This window comes from Eleutherodactylus coqui, chromosome 6 (genome assembly GCF_035609145.1).
Source record: "Eleutherodactylus coqui strain aEleCoq1 chromosome 6, aEleCoq1.hap1, whole genome shotgun sequence".
NCBI classification, from domain to species: domain Eukaryota; kingdom Metazoa; phylum Chordata; class Amphibia; order Anura; family Eleutherodactylidae; genus Eleutherodactylus; species Eleutherodactylus coqui.
Window position 1 is genome coordinate 29,133,952 of NC_089842.1, and position 13,464 is coordinate 29,147,415.

A 13,464-nucleotide genomic window follows, 5' to 3' on the forward strand; every position below is an offset into this window, starting at 1 on the left:
CAAAGCTGCAATCGGAATTACATGCCTTTACTTCGAACGGGTCATGCAGGACAGCCTAAATCACATCTTCCATAGTGTGCAATGCTTTGTCTAACACTAAACCACCAGAGGGCAGCACTGAAATGATGCGTCCTTCCACAGGTAATGAGCAGAATTCTGCATGCAGCTGTGGATGTGATTGGAGCAGAATAGACAAGATTTCTACAAATAGTGTTTTTTAGCATGTAAGTATATTTATAATATAATGCAATTTAGGGCTTCTTCAGACCCGGATGATTTTGTCCTGTTTTGCCACCCTTGTACTAGATTTATAAAGTATGAACCCACCTTTATAGTCATGTACAGTGCGGTACGCCGTCCACATGATATAGTACTACTATGGGGGCAACAACTCACCAGTATGGATATTATGGTCGCTAATTATGGGTGCATTTTTTGCCAGCGGTTGTAGTGCGTTTTGCAAGGAAAACAGATCACAATGCATCGCTGGACTTGTATGAAAAACGTGCGTAAAAATTGCATTTTTAATAGTAAAGTTTGAAAAATCACATGGAACTCGCATGAAACTCACCTTTAGGCCGGCTTCACATAGGCGTATGCGTATATGTGCACACCTGAGCGCTGCGTATTTGTGGAATGAACTATGCTTTTTTGCAAAGTCCTCAGAAGTCCACCAGAGAATTGGACGTCCCGCCGCCAACCATGTGGAAGATTCTGCGCAAGGCCAGCCATGTTATCTCTACTGATTGCAACTGTTACCGGCCCGGAAACCGGATGACAAAGCGACGTTCTTTCTGCGAGATTATATGCAATAGAAAACGATGGTGTCATGGAGTCTTTAGTGATGAAGCTGACTTCCATCCTTCGAGCAACAAACGTAATTTCAGAATCTGGAGGAAGGAAAACCCTCCTGTCTACGGGGTGAGTATGTGCGGCCCCCCATGGTGCATGTATTTTGCGCTATAACATGTAGGACAGTGTACGGCCCCTTCTTATTCCATGAGAAAACAATCCGGGGGATTTTGTACCTGGATGCTACAGATATGGCTTCTGTCGCAGCGGGAACAGAAAATCCCAACAGGACGGTGTGTCCCCCCCCTCCATTGTCACAATGAGCGGCGAGTACCAAACAGATGGATTGGCCATGCACGTGGGGACGATAGTGAACTTCTTCCTAATCCTAAACGTTCCCTGGACCTTAGGCCTTGTAATTAGTGTCTACATGCCCCCCTTTCCGCCCATCACGATCTGCGGCATCCCAGAAATCTTTGCATCAGTTAGTCGGAATCCACTACAACATGTACGGAAGGATCCTGACTATGAGCTCCATGTGTGTCCAGTGACAAAGGGGATCACATTGATCATCTCTGAGGGGGAAAACATTTTTGATGTTGTGCAATAAAACTTTTTGAGTTTCTGTTTCCATTTATATCAGATTTCTGCATCTGAATGTCATTAAACGGGAATCATGAGGGTCTGACATCAAGAAGATGATTTGTAATAATCCTATATATGTTCTTTTCACCTGAGTTCAGTCCATATCGCAATCAGATGGAACTCAAGTGTGAAAATCACCCATGTGAATGCATCCTTGTTAGTACTCACTATTAGGGCGATTTCAGATCAGCATATTTTAACTCCATTTTTGGTCAATATTTTACGGACCAATATATGGAGCTAATATAAATCTACGTATCGATTCGCATGGCCGTATTTTTCATAGCTATGTATTAAAAAGGCAGCATACTCTACTTTTGTCCATTTTGCCTACATATTGGGTCAGAAATGCTATCTTTTCTCCTTAGGGAGAGCAGTGAGTGAGGAGACTTATAAGGCCATTCATGCTCCTCTGGGTAATATGCAGATAGCGGAAAGAGAACAATACCTCTGCAGCGCCACCTATTGGAAGGCAGCATTCCTTCAAAGCAATGTTAGACTCAATGTTAGCCATTCCCAGTCATTGTTACAAGGCTTGTATAAAGAGTCCTAAAATTAATTTGAAGGAATGCTGCCTTCCAATAGGTGGCGCTGCAGAGGTATTGTTACCTCTTCCTTATTTGCTTCCATATTTGCATTTATTGGTATTATTTTCTATTGGGCAAATATGGATCAGTATTTACTGAGTAGAAAATGAAACCGAGAACAGCAAATACAGATCGAATACTGATGACAGACGGTTGCAATGTTACCGTATTACGGACATGTGACAATATGCTCGTCTGAAACTGCCTTATTACATGTTATCAGCCCACATTCAATCGGGGCGTGTTCATCTGCCACACACAACATGCCACATGTGCGCGAAAAGTACCGTAAAATACGCTGGAACGCGTGCAAAAAAGCCTGATACATAGCACAAATATGTTGAGCTGAGGCGTGCGCAATAACACATACGCCTTGGTATACGCTACTCGTACGCATCGTTAGCCCATGCTATAAGTACACGTTAGAAGCACAGACTACTTTCATATGACAGGGATACGCCAGCACCGCACGTGCCGCTATTAATAAAGCAATTTGCAAATAGGAATCCAAAAATTCCCATTTATTGACGTGAACAGCGCTGGAAACACAAGAAGGACTGTCGGATGTCTGGACTACTGGGTGCCAGATTAAAGGAATTACATAGAAAATCAGTGACTGATACACGGAGCGCCCCCCGCAGGGCCGTCACCCCCTGCTATAATTACACATCTGAGATTAGATGGGGAGGTTGTGACCCCCATCACTGCCCTCCGCCAGGTCACCACCCTGATGCCTCAGTCTACGCTGCCCCCTTAAGGTCTCCCTCCTCTCCCCTTCCTTAGGGTTATATGAACTTTGAGGATGTTCCTGAGAAGGCTGTTTCTTCCCCGCTGATCTCCATTGCTCTTAGCAACCAAAATAAATTGTTCTCAGCATTTCCTTGTATAAAACGACGCGCAGAAAAACATCGAGACCGGCGAGAGGTTAACCCTTTATTGTATTCACCGTTCACTGATTACCTCTTTACTGTATCCCACGGAGTCGCAGGATCGTTCCCTTTACTCACTGACCCCCCTGGTCTAGATTACACATTATCAGTTAATTGCATTTAATACGGTGCGACTGCCCGGCAGGACTTTTTAACCATTTCTTCACCCTCCCATCATACCGTTGCACATGATCTTTTCATTTCTTCATTTGTTCCAACCACTATTAAAATTGATGCGGAGCTTGCCATTAACCCTTCAACAGCCATGGAGACACCCTCTCCAAATCTCTGTAAAGTAAAGAACAGTGAGATCAGCTTTTAAGGGGAACTCTGTCTTCTTTTGTATGAAAATGCAGGAAAGTCACATGCAACTTATATTGATGTCTATGGTGGAAAAAAAATCACATGCAACTTGTGACCTGCGACCTAAATCCAGCCGAGAGGGATTATGATCTTTCTGTAAACTCCTCTACTGTTCTATCTCTGCTTTGATCCTTCCATAGGCACATCTCCTGGGCCGCCCCTATCTTGGTCCTTCTATAGACCCATCACTTATGCCACCCCTATCTTGGCCCTTCCATAGACTCCTCTCCTGAGCCGCTTCTATGTTGGTCCTTCTATAGACACATCACTTATGCCACCCCTATCTTGGCCCTTCCATAGACTCCTCTCCTGAGCCGCTTCTATCTTGGTCCTTCTATAGACACATCACTTATGCCACCCCTATCTTGGCCCTTCCATAGACTCATCTCCCGTACCACATCTCCATAGAAATATCTCTTGTGCCACCTCTGTTATTGTTCTTTGATGGACTCGTCTTCTGTGCCACCTCTGATATGGTCCTTCCTTAGACTCATATGTTTTGTCATTTCTGTTATGGCTCTTTCTTACACCTATCGTGTATCACCTCCATTATGGGATTTCCATAAACCTATTTCATGTATCGCCTCTATCTTGTTCCTTTGATGGATTTATCTCCTGTGTCACCTCTACTGTGGTCCATCTATAGACTTGTTTCATGTGCCTTCTCTATCTTGGTCCTTCCATAGACATATCTGCTGGGCTACCTCTATCATTGTCCTTCAATGGACTCCTCTCCTGTGCCCCCTCTAATATGGTCCTTTGATGGCTTCATCTCCTGTGCCACCTCTAATCAGGTCCTTCTATAGCTCTATGTCCTGTTTGACCTCTATTATGGTCCTTCCCTAGACCTATCTCCACCAACACTTCTGTCATGGACCTTTCATGGTCCCCTCTCCTGTGTCACCTGATGCTTCTTTGATGGTCTCATCTCCTGTGCCACCTCTGATATGGCCCTTCCATATATCTATTTACTGTATTACCTCAGTTACAGTCCTTCCACCAAACTCTCTCCTGTGCCATCTTTTTTATGGTCCTTTCATTGTTTCCTCTCCTGTGATATCTTTGGCATGGTCGGTGGTGGCCTCATCTGCTCTGCCACTTCTATCATGGTGATTTGATGCTCTCATCTCCTATGCCACCTCTAATATGGTCCTTCTTTAGACTCATCTGTTATGTTACTTCCATTATGGGTCTTTTGTACACCTGTTCTGTATCAACTGTATTATGGGATTTCCATAGACCTATCTCATTATACAACCTCTATCTTGGTCCTTTGAAGGACTCATCTCCTACGCCACCTCTGATCTGGTCCTTCCATAGTCTATCTCCTGTATCGCCTCTATAATGGTCCAGCCGTAGAACTATCTCTACTAACACCAACAGCGGCTCTATCATTTGATGCCCCCATCTCCTGTGCCTCCTCTCATATGTCATATGGTCCTTCCATAGATTCATCTGTTCTGTTACTTCTATTGTGGCTCTTCCTTACACCTGTCCTGTATCACCTCCATTATGGGATTTCCATAGATCTGTCTCATGTACCACCTCTATCTTGGTCCTTCGAAGGACTGATCTCTGTGCCACCTCCATCATTGTCCTTTGATGGATTCCTCTCCTGTGCCCCCTCTAATATAGTCCTTTGATGGCTTCTCTCCTCTGTCACCTCTGATTTGGTCCTTTCATAGACCTATCTCTATTGTCACCAGCTCTATCATGGTCCTTAGATAGTCTTTTCTCCTGTGCCACCTTTATCATGGTCCTTTGATGACTTTATCTCCTGTTCCACTTCTCAAATGTCCTTCCATGGACTTATCTCCCATATCACTTCTATTCTAGTTCTTCCCCAACACCCTCTCCTGTGCCACTTTTCTACCCATCTAAAGCCAACTTGTGTTTTTCTATGATGGTCCTCACCTCCTATTCTGCCACCCATCAACCTCCCCTCTTCTGTGCCATCACTCTACATTTACAACATTACTGTCTATGTGATGATGAACTCTTCCATCTTTCATGCCCGACTCCCCTTCCTCATCCCTTTTTGCTATATTTCCGAATCAGCATTGTCTACAATGTGTTTAATCCCCCCACAGCTTGTATATAGGTAATAATAGCACATTGGTTCCTCCTGTCTTTCATAGGACTGTAAGTAAGCCATCCCCATTGTCAGAGAGCTGTCACAATCAACCAATGCACCCCGAAAGAGTTAAAGGACACATTCAGCTCAGCTACATCCGTAGTGACACTACACCTCCCATGGTTCCTGCAGCACGCATTCATTGACGAGCACATTTGGCGATGCCATCGCTCTTACACTACGCTGCCTCTTGCCTTCTCCTTAGCTGGATGCATTGGTGTAGAAATCCATAGCGTCTCCCTTGCAGCTCTTGTGCTCCATGTGCCATACCTACCTCCCACCGCTGTCCCATTTTCCTGTGATCTCCCGCTCCTCTCCTCAGGTCTCTGCTGGGATCTCTCTGCCCCTCCTCTTGCATCTCTTAAAGCCCCCATTGTATGATGTCTCCTCATTGCATCCTTGTCTGGCCAGCTCCCAGCACTCGGCAGCCTCTCCTCCTCCCAGTCACTTTACTTGGATTTCAGGGAGCTGTCCTCAGCACCATGCAGCCTCTCCAGAAATAACCCCTCGGGTAAGTGCCTGATACCCGCCTGGCAATGCCACCTCACTGCTGCCAACTTCCATCGCCTCTACAGTCTGCGAAGTGCAATGCAATAGTCTTAACCCTTTCATTGCTACGGAAGCAGCATCTCCTCTATATTGTCTGATGCAGCACTGGCTGCCCATTGGGCTCTTAGAGTGACTTTGGAGGGGTCCAGCTGCTGCTGATGGATCTTGGGGCATTATAGAGGACATTGCTTCTCTGGCAAGTGTTGTTGATGGATCTTGGGGAATTATAAATGGCATTGGCTTCTCTAATAAGTGCTGGTGATGGATCTTGGGGTATTGTAGAGGGTATTGGCTTCTCTGATGGGTGCTGTTGATGGATCTTGGGGTATTATAAGATGATTTTGTATATTATTGACCATCCTCTGTGATTTATGGACCCTGTGAAGAGCTGGCTTGTATGAGTTGTACTTATCCGTTTCGTCTATGATTGACTAACTAGAGCTAGACTGTAATAACTCAACCTGAGTAGAAAATATAATTATTCTATACCTGCCTGTTTCCTTTCAAATCTCTCTGGAGCTTTTAGCGGTATGAATCTATCATGCTGTGTATAGTCTGGAGTTGAAAAACAACATCTCCCAGGTTTTTCTGTAGCAATTATAGAGCAGAGTTGAGGTTGTAGTCCTCCAGCCTTGATATATATTGCTTTTTACTGTACTGCAGTGTGGCACTAGAAGGAATCACTACTTGTCACCTAATAGGTTGACTGTCATGTTAGATCCGTTGTTTTGTGTTGTTTTGTATCTTTATGGTGCAGAAGGTGTAAAATAGTGAAGAAGCATCACTGATGAGTTAGGGACCTTTCACATTAAGCCGCAGGACGCACTGCAAGCCGCAGTCCATTTCCCCAGCCTTGATATATATTGTTTTTTACTGGACTGCAGTGTGACCCTAGAAGGAATCCCTACCTGTCACCTAATAGGTTGGCTCTGACTTTTTGTGTTGTTTTACGTCTTTATGGTGCAGGAGGTGTAAATTATAAAAGAGGCATCACTGATGAGTTAGGGACCGCTCACACGGGACGGAATTACTCTGCAGGACACACCGCAAGCCGCAGTCCATTACACACCAAAATCCGCAGGCGACCTGCAGATTTTGATGCAGAATTAAAAATGGCTTCAAACCTTCCTGCAATTCTGCATCAAAATCTGCAGTTAGACGTGCGGATTTTGGCGTGGAATTTCGCAGCTGCGTCCTACAGCGTAATTGTGTCCTGTGTGTAAGGTCCCTTAGTAGGATCAAGTATGAAGGGCATGAAGTGAAGTTAAAGAGACCAATCCAATATAAGATGAAGCAGTAGTGGACATAGAAGAGACCCAAAGCAAAAACTTAATTGTGCCCCCAGTTATGGCATGCAGCTTTACCTGGTGTTTGATTCCTGTTCCATGCCCTTCAAAATGACCATTGGGCAAATTCTCCACCTCCTTGTTTGCTATCAACACAGTTCCTCTTTGGAGGAAAGTCCTGCATATGGTCTTACTATCCTTCAAAAAAGAATGGTGCAATCATATCAGGGGCCCCCTCTCTCCAAGGGCCCTTAGTAGTGGCATGGTCTGCTACTATGGTGCGTACACCCTTGAGATGAAGAATAGCAGGCACATACTTATCTGATTGTTCCCTGAAATAATCCTATGTATCCTGGTACCACCAGAAATGCCCAGTGTCATTAGAGGGGGGCAATCAAACCACGGATGTGAAGGGGTCAGCGTAAAACTCCTTCTCACTTGCTACAGTAAAGCTGATACGTTGTCTCTGTAAATGCTGCTTTTAAAATTAGATGTGTTAATAGTTTATTTTTGTCAATTAGCAAAATGCAAAGTGACTGAACAAAAGAGAAATCTAAATCACATCAATATTGGGTGTGAACACTCTTCGCCTTCAAAACAGCATCCGTTCTTCTTGTACACAGTTCACTCGGCTGGGAGGTTTTGCCAAACGTCTTGCAGAACGGATCCAGGGGTGTAGCTAAGGGAAGGTAGGGGGGCAGGTGGGGCATGTGCCCCAGGTGCAGTCAAGACTGAGGAGGGCACCAGCCTGGCAGTTTATACCCCTCTACAGTTTACCTGGCTGGTTCTGCAAAAAAAGACTATTACAGTTTTGAACAAACAGAACTTGTTCTAAATCAAACAGCTGCAGCTGCAGTCCTATCGGTGCTACCACCATGCTTTGGGGTCATTTTAAAGCCAGGATTCTTGTATAGAACTTACCGAATTAGAGATACAGCTGTTTGAAGTGGTGTCAGAAATACTGAATTTACAGCTGTCATGCCTGGCGCAGAGTGGGGAGTGGGGCTCCCTGCACCTGGAAGTGAAGATTGAGGTTATAAGGGGAACCAAACTGATTCTTTGCCCCAGGTGACGGAAAGACCAGCTACGTCTCTAAGCACAGATCTTCTGTGGATGTTGGCTCACTTAGATCCTTCTGTTTCTTTGTGTAATCCCAGACAAACTCAATGACGTTGAGATCCGGGCTCTGTGGAGCCATAGCAACACTTCCAGGACTCCTTGTTCTTCTTTACAATGAAGATAATTCTTAATGACATTGGCTAGATTTGAAGCCAATGAGAAGCCTATTTTTGGAGAAAACTTTTACACATTACTGTCGCTTACAAGTGGACAACCATCATCGATGAATGGCTAAGCGCTGCCTGTAATTGGCTGAGCGCTTAGCCAATCAGCACATCCCTTTCAGGAGGCAGGGATTTTTAAATTCCCACATGCTGAAAGAGCTTGACAGCAGTGCAGGGGAGCCAGCCGGAGGATGCGCCTGAGCGGCGGAGAGGTGAGTATATAATTTTTTTATTTTTTTTTTACCAGCTAGGGATAATTGTTAAGTAAGGTCTTATATTTCAAGCCCTTTCCTGAAAATCATGGTGCGGGGGTTGCCTACAACCCACTGCTTTCAATGGGGCTGGCAGCAGCGCCTACCCCATTAAAAGCAATGGGATAGCATTCTGGACTATTGCCACAGCTGTAACAGCTGTGGCAGAGGATTCCTTCATCCCTGCGGGTCCCGCAGAGATGAGGGAAACTCCTGCCACAGCTGTCACAGCTGTGGCAGAAATCCGCTTTATACTCCTTATGCTTTCGATGGGGCTGGCGCTGCTGCTGCTGCCGCTGCCGGCGCTATTAAAGGCATTTTGCGATATTGCAGCGTTTTTTTTTCCCTGCAAGGCGAGTGTTTTCACTCGCTCTTGTAGCGCAAGAATAAAAAACGCTAGTAGGTGTCCACCCTACCACAGATACACTATATGTAATGCCATAACAGGAGTGATCTTCATCTGAAGGTATGGGGAGCAGGCTACTGTCTGCAGGGGTAATGACAGGGCTCCCACACACTTACGCTTTTTTTAACGCGATTGTCAATGGGACTTTCTAATGTTAAAAACGCATCGCAGCGCAGCAAAAACGCAAGTTGCATTGCGTTTTTAACATTAGAAAGTCCCATTGACAATGGCGTTAAAAAAAACGTAAGTGTGTGGGAGCCCTAAAGGCTCCTTTCCCCTGGCAAGGTAATCGCACGTTTTCAGTGTGATGCGAGAGTGCGAGCTCTCGCAGGAAACTCCCACACATGTTTTTCTATGACAACCTTTCCACTAGCGATGTTTAAGGGCAAGCTGCGATGCGAGGATTAAAAATCGCAGCAGGAGGATTGTTTCAGCGTTTTGCATTTTTCTGTCGCCCATACAGTGCAATAGCAAAACAGATTTTCTCATCGCAACGCAAAAGCTTGCGATTTTGCAGCATTGAGATACGATTTTAACATTGCCATTTTCTCTCAGCGATATCGCTATCGCCAGTGGAAAGGAGCCCTAAGGGTAGCTTTTCTGTGGATGACTATCATCCAAATAATCACTCGAAAGAGCGAATGTGAGTGACAGGTAGGATTTCGTGTTAACGCACCTGTAAACTAATCGCTTGTTGATCAAAAGTCGTCTGGTGTAACTTTTCAGTTGTTTGTACTTGAACAACTTGTGAACAAATTTTGGGCAGATGCCCCCCACAAATGATAGGTGGGGAAACGACTAATGAAAAGTCATAACTCTGTGTAAGAGCAATAGAGGCTCAGTGTAATGTACGCTAAGAGAGGCCTGGCCCTTACACTGGGCGTACACTGCATACACTTATTGTAAAAACCAATCCCTCCTCTAGAAGTTGGCAGAATCAAAACTTTATCTGTGTGATTGTAACATAGATATTAGTAAGTGATTACATCGGAGCAAAAGGATCATTTCTTGCAGAAAACTGGGCCTTGTAGGGAGGCTCTGGTATCCTGTTGTACCGCCTTTAGCTTGGATACATGTGATACGGCCGGGCATGGAGGCTCTGGTACCCTGTTGTACCACCTCTAGCTTGAAAACAAAATGTGATACGGGCGGGCATTAGGGCTCTAGTACCCTGTTGTACCGCCTCTAGCTTGGATACAAGATGTGATACAGGCAGGCATGGAGGCTCTGGTATCCTGTTGTACCGCCTCTAGCTTGGATACAAGATGTGATACAGGCAGGCATGGAGGCTCTAGTATCCTGTTGTACCCCCTCTAGCTTGGATACAAGATATCACATGGGCAGGCATGGAGGCTCCAGGACCCTGTTGTACCGCCTCTAGCTTGGATACAAGATGTGATACGGGCGGGCATGGAGGCTCTAGTACCCTGTTGTACCATCTCTAGCTTGGATACAAGATGTGATAGGGGCGGGCATGTAGGCTCTAGTATCCTTCTGTATCGTCTCTAGCTTGGATACAAGATGTGATACAGGCAGGCATGAAGGCTGTAGTACCTTGTTGGGCAACCTCTAGCTTTAATGCAAGAGGCAATACCAGAGGGTATGGAGGCTCTACTACCCTCTTGTATCGCCTCTAGCTTGGACACAAGATGTGATATGGGCGGGCATGGACGCTCTAGTACCCTGGTGGGTCGCCTCTAGCTTTTATACAAGATGCGATAAGGGCGGGCATGTAGGCTCTTGGACCCTGTTGGACCGCCTTTAGCTTGGATACAGAATGATGTGATACAGGCAGGCATGGAGGTTCCAGTATCCTGTTGGGCCACCTCTAGCTTGGATACAAGAAGTGATACGGGCGGGCATGGAGGCAAACAAGTTTCACATGGTATCTTGCGGCATACCGGTTCACACTTGCTGCAACTGAGCCTCTTAATCGTGCAAACCTGTAGGTGGTCAAAGTTGGTGTTCCAGTTGGTCCCATACATACTACTGGCGATAAATCTGGCAACCAGGCAGCCACAGAAGTGTGACAATGTTGTGGGGGCTCCTGTGACCCCCTTGTGTGTGCGGCCGAGCATTATCCTGCTGCCTCTTGGAAGCCACCATTAGAGGAACACATGTGGCTACAGGATGTCCTGAACATATCGCTGAGCTGTCATTGTCCCTCATACCACTACTAGGGGTGACCGACTGTCGTATGCCATGAACCCCCAGACCATCACACCAGCAGGGGGCAGTGTACCACCCCTTAGCAAAGGCAGGATTGAACTGCTCACTCCAACATCTCCGGAGAGGAACACGGCCGTCATCAGTGCCAAAACTAAACCTGGATTTGCTGCTGAAGTCAACCCGGTTCCCCTATGTAGCATCCAGTTTCATCGTTCACGACATCACTGCAAACGGAAGTGATGGTGGGTGTCAAAAGCAGTACATGTAATGGGAGCCGTGAGACCAAATGTCCTTCGGCCAAGTGCCTGGAAATGGTTCTGACAGACACAGGGGTGTAACAATGGCGCCACCTGTCTCTGGATGGCGGATAACAAAACAGTTGGAGCTGCTGGTGCTTGTCAGACTATCAGATACTCCTCTCTACTGGTGGTCTGCGTGAGCCCAGTCACCTTGTGTGCCCTCACACAACCACTGGTCCCAGCACCTCCTAACAGTCTGGTCAGATCATCCACTCTACTGGTGGTCTGTCGGGGGTCCTTAGACAGGTCATCTTGTGTGCCCTCACACATCCACTGCTCACAACACCTTCTAACAGTCTGGTTAGATGCTCCTCTCGACTGGTGGTCTGAATGAGCACAATCACCTTGTGTGTCCTCACATATCCACTGGTCCAAACACCTCCTAACAGTCTGGTCAGATGATCCCCTCTACAGGTGGTCTGTCGGGGGTCCTGAGCCTGGTCACCTTGTGTGCCCTCACACATCCACTGGTCCAAACACCTTCTAACAGTCTGGTCACATGATCCCCTCTACTGGTGGTCTGTCGGGGGTCTTGAGTCTGGTCACCTTGTGTGCCCTCACACATCCACTGGTCCCAACACCTCCTAACAGTCTGGTCAGACGATCCCCTCTACTAGTGGTCTGTCGGGGGTCCTGAGCCAGGTCACCTTGTGTGCCCTCACACATCCACTGGTCACAACACCCCCTAACAATCTGGTCAGAACGGCTCAGTGGGGGACAATTCATTGATACGACCATCCAACTTCTCACACCCCAATAATTAAAGGGGTATTCCCATTCATAGGATATGCCACAAAAGTCTAACAGATCGAGTCCCACCTATGAGATCTGCACCGAACTTTAAAACGAAGTCCCCCTGGATCGGGTTAATGAGGTGATGATCGAGTGCAGAGAAACTGCCAAGTGGGCTGCTCTACATCATTTCTATAACTCCCATAGAAATGAATGAAAGTTACAGAAACAGCAAAGCGCAGCCCACTCAGTTGTTTTTGTACTCCTGACCACACTTGTACAGAGGAGTATTTCTAATGCTGCCATGAGTGGCTAAGATGGAATACCTCTTTAAGGCTCACTGATCCTCCAAGGATCTGACTACTGGGTCTTACCCCACCTTTGTACCACAACATGGCCTAGGAGTGAAAAGCAGACAAACTCCCCCATAGGCCAGTAGATAAAGGCAAAGTGGGTGATCCCTAAATAAGTCCTTCCAGTATGTCCAATTATATATTATACATCCCCATCCTTTTTCTACACGTTTACACCTATTTTGACAGTATTAAAAACTGTTGGAAGAAAGAGGCGTGGCTAAAGACAGGGGCCATATTTCTAAAGACAGGCCTCTCTTATAAAAGTAACGTTCAGCCATGGCAAGTTTGCATGTTACTGGGGGCATTGATGTGGTAATTGTTGGCTGGATAGTTATCTAACATGTGTGGCGGCAAGGGGGGGGGGGGGTTGGGAACGAGGGGGAATAATATACACTCATTGTCAAAAACAATCGTGTCCCTAGAAAAAGTTGTCATTTTGCTGCAAAGCTCAGCATGCAGTTCCATCTCAGGCAGATATGTAAATGATGAGTGTTGTGGTGATTAGATGAACAGTCTTGTCACCTGAGGCCCTAAAAGTGGTTTACCCCTGGGCCTATAAAAGGCTCTCGGAGGCTCCTTGTGTGTAGTGGCCTCTTCTTCCGCTTGTGTAGAGCTTGTTGACCACTGGCTGCCTCTATGACGCAGAGAAGAAATTTCACCCCATTACCAGAGTCTGAGAGGGG

General features: G+C 46.2%; 1 protein-coding gene across 1 annotated transcript in view; it reads left to right on the top strand.

Annotated features, from left to right (window-relative positions):
• The first annotated feature begins 5,861 nt into the window (after positions 1-5,861).
• Positions 5,862-13,464, top strand: part of LOC136572026 (G protein-activated inward rectifier potassium channel 4-like) — a 190,481-nt gene continuing 182,878 nt past the window's right edge. Inside the window, exon 1 of the mRNA XM_066572644.1 lies at positions 5,862-5,961. The gene's annotated coding sequence lies outside the window, so the exon portion shown is untranslated. The remainder of the gene's footprint in view (positions 5,962-13,464) is intronic.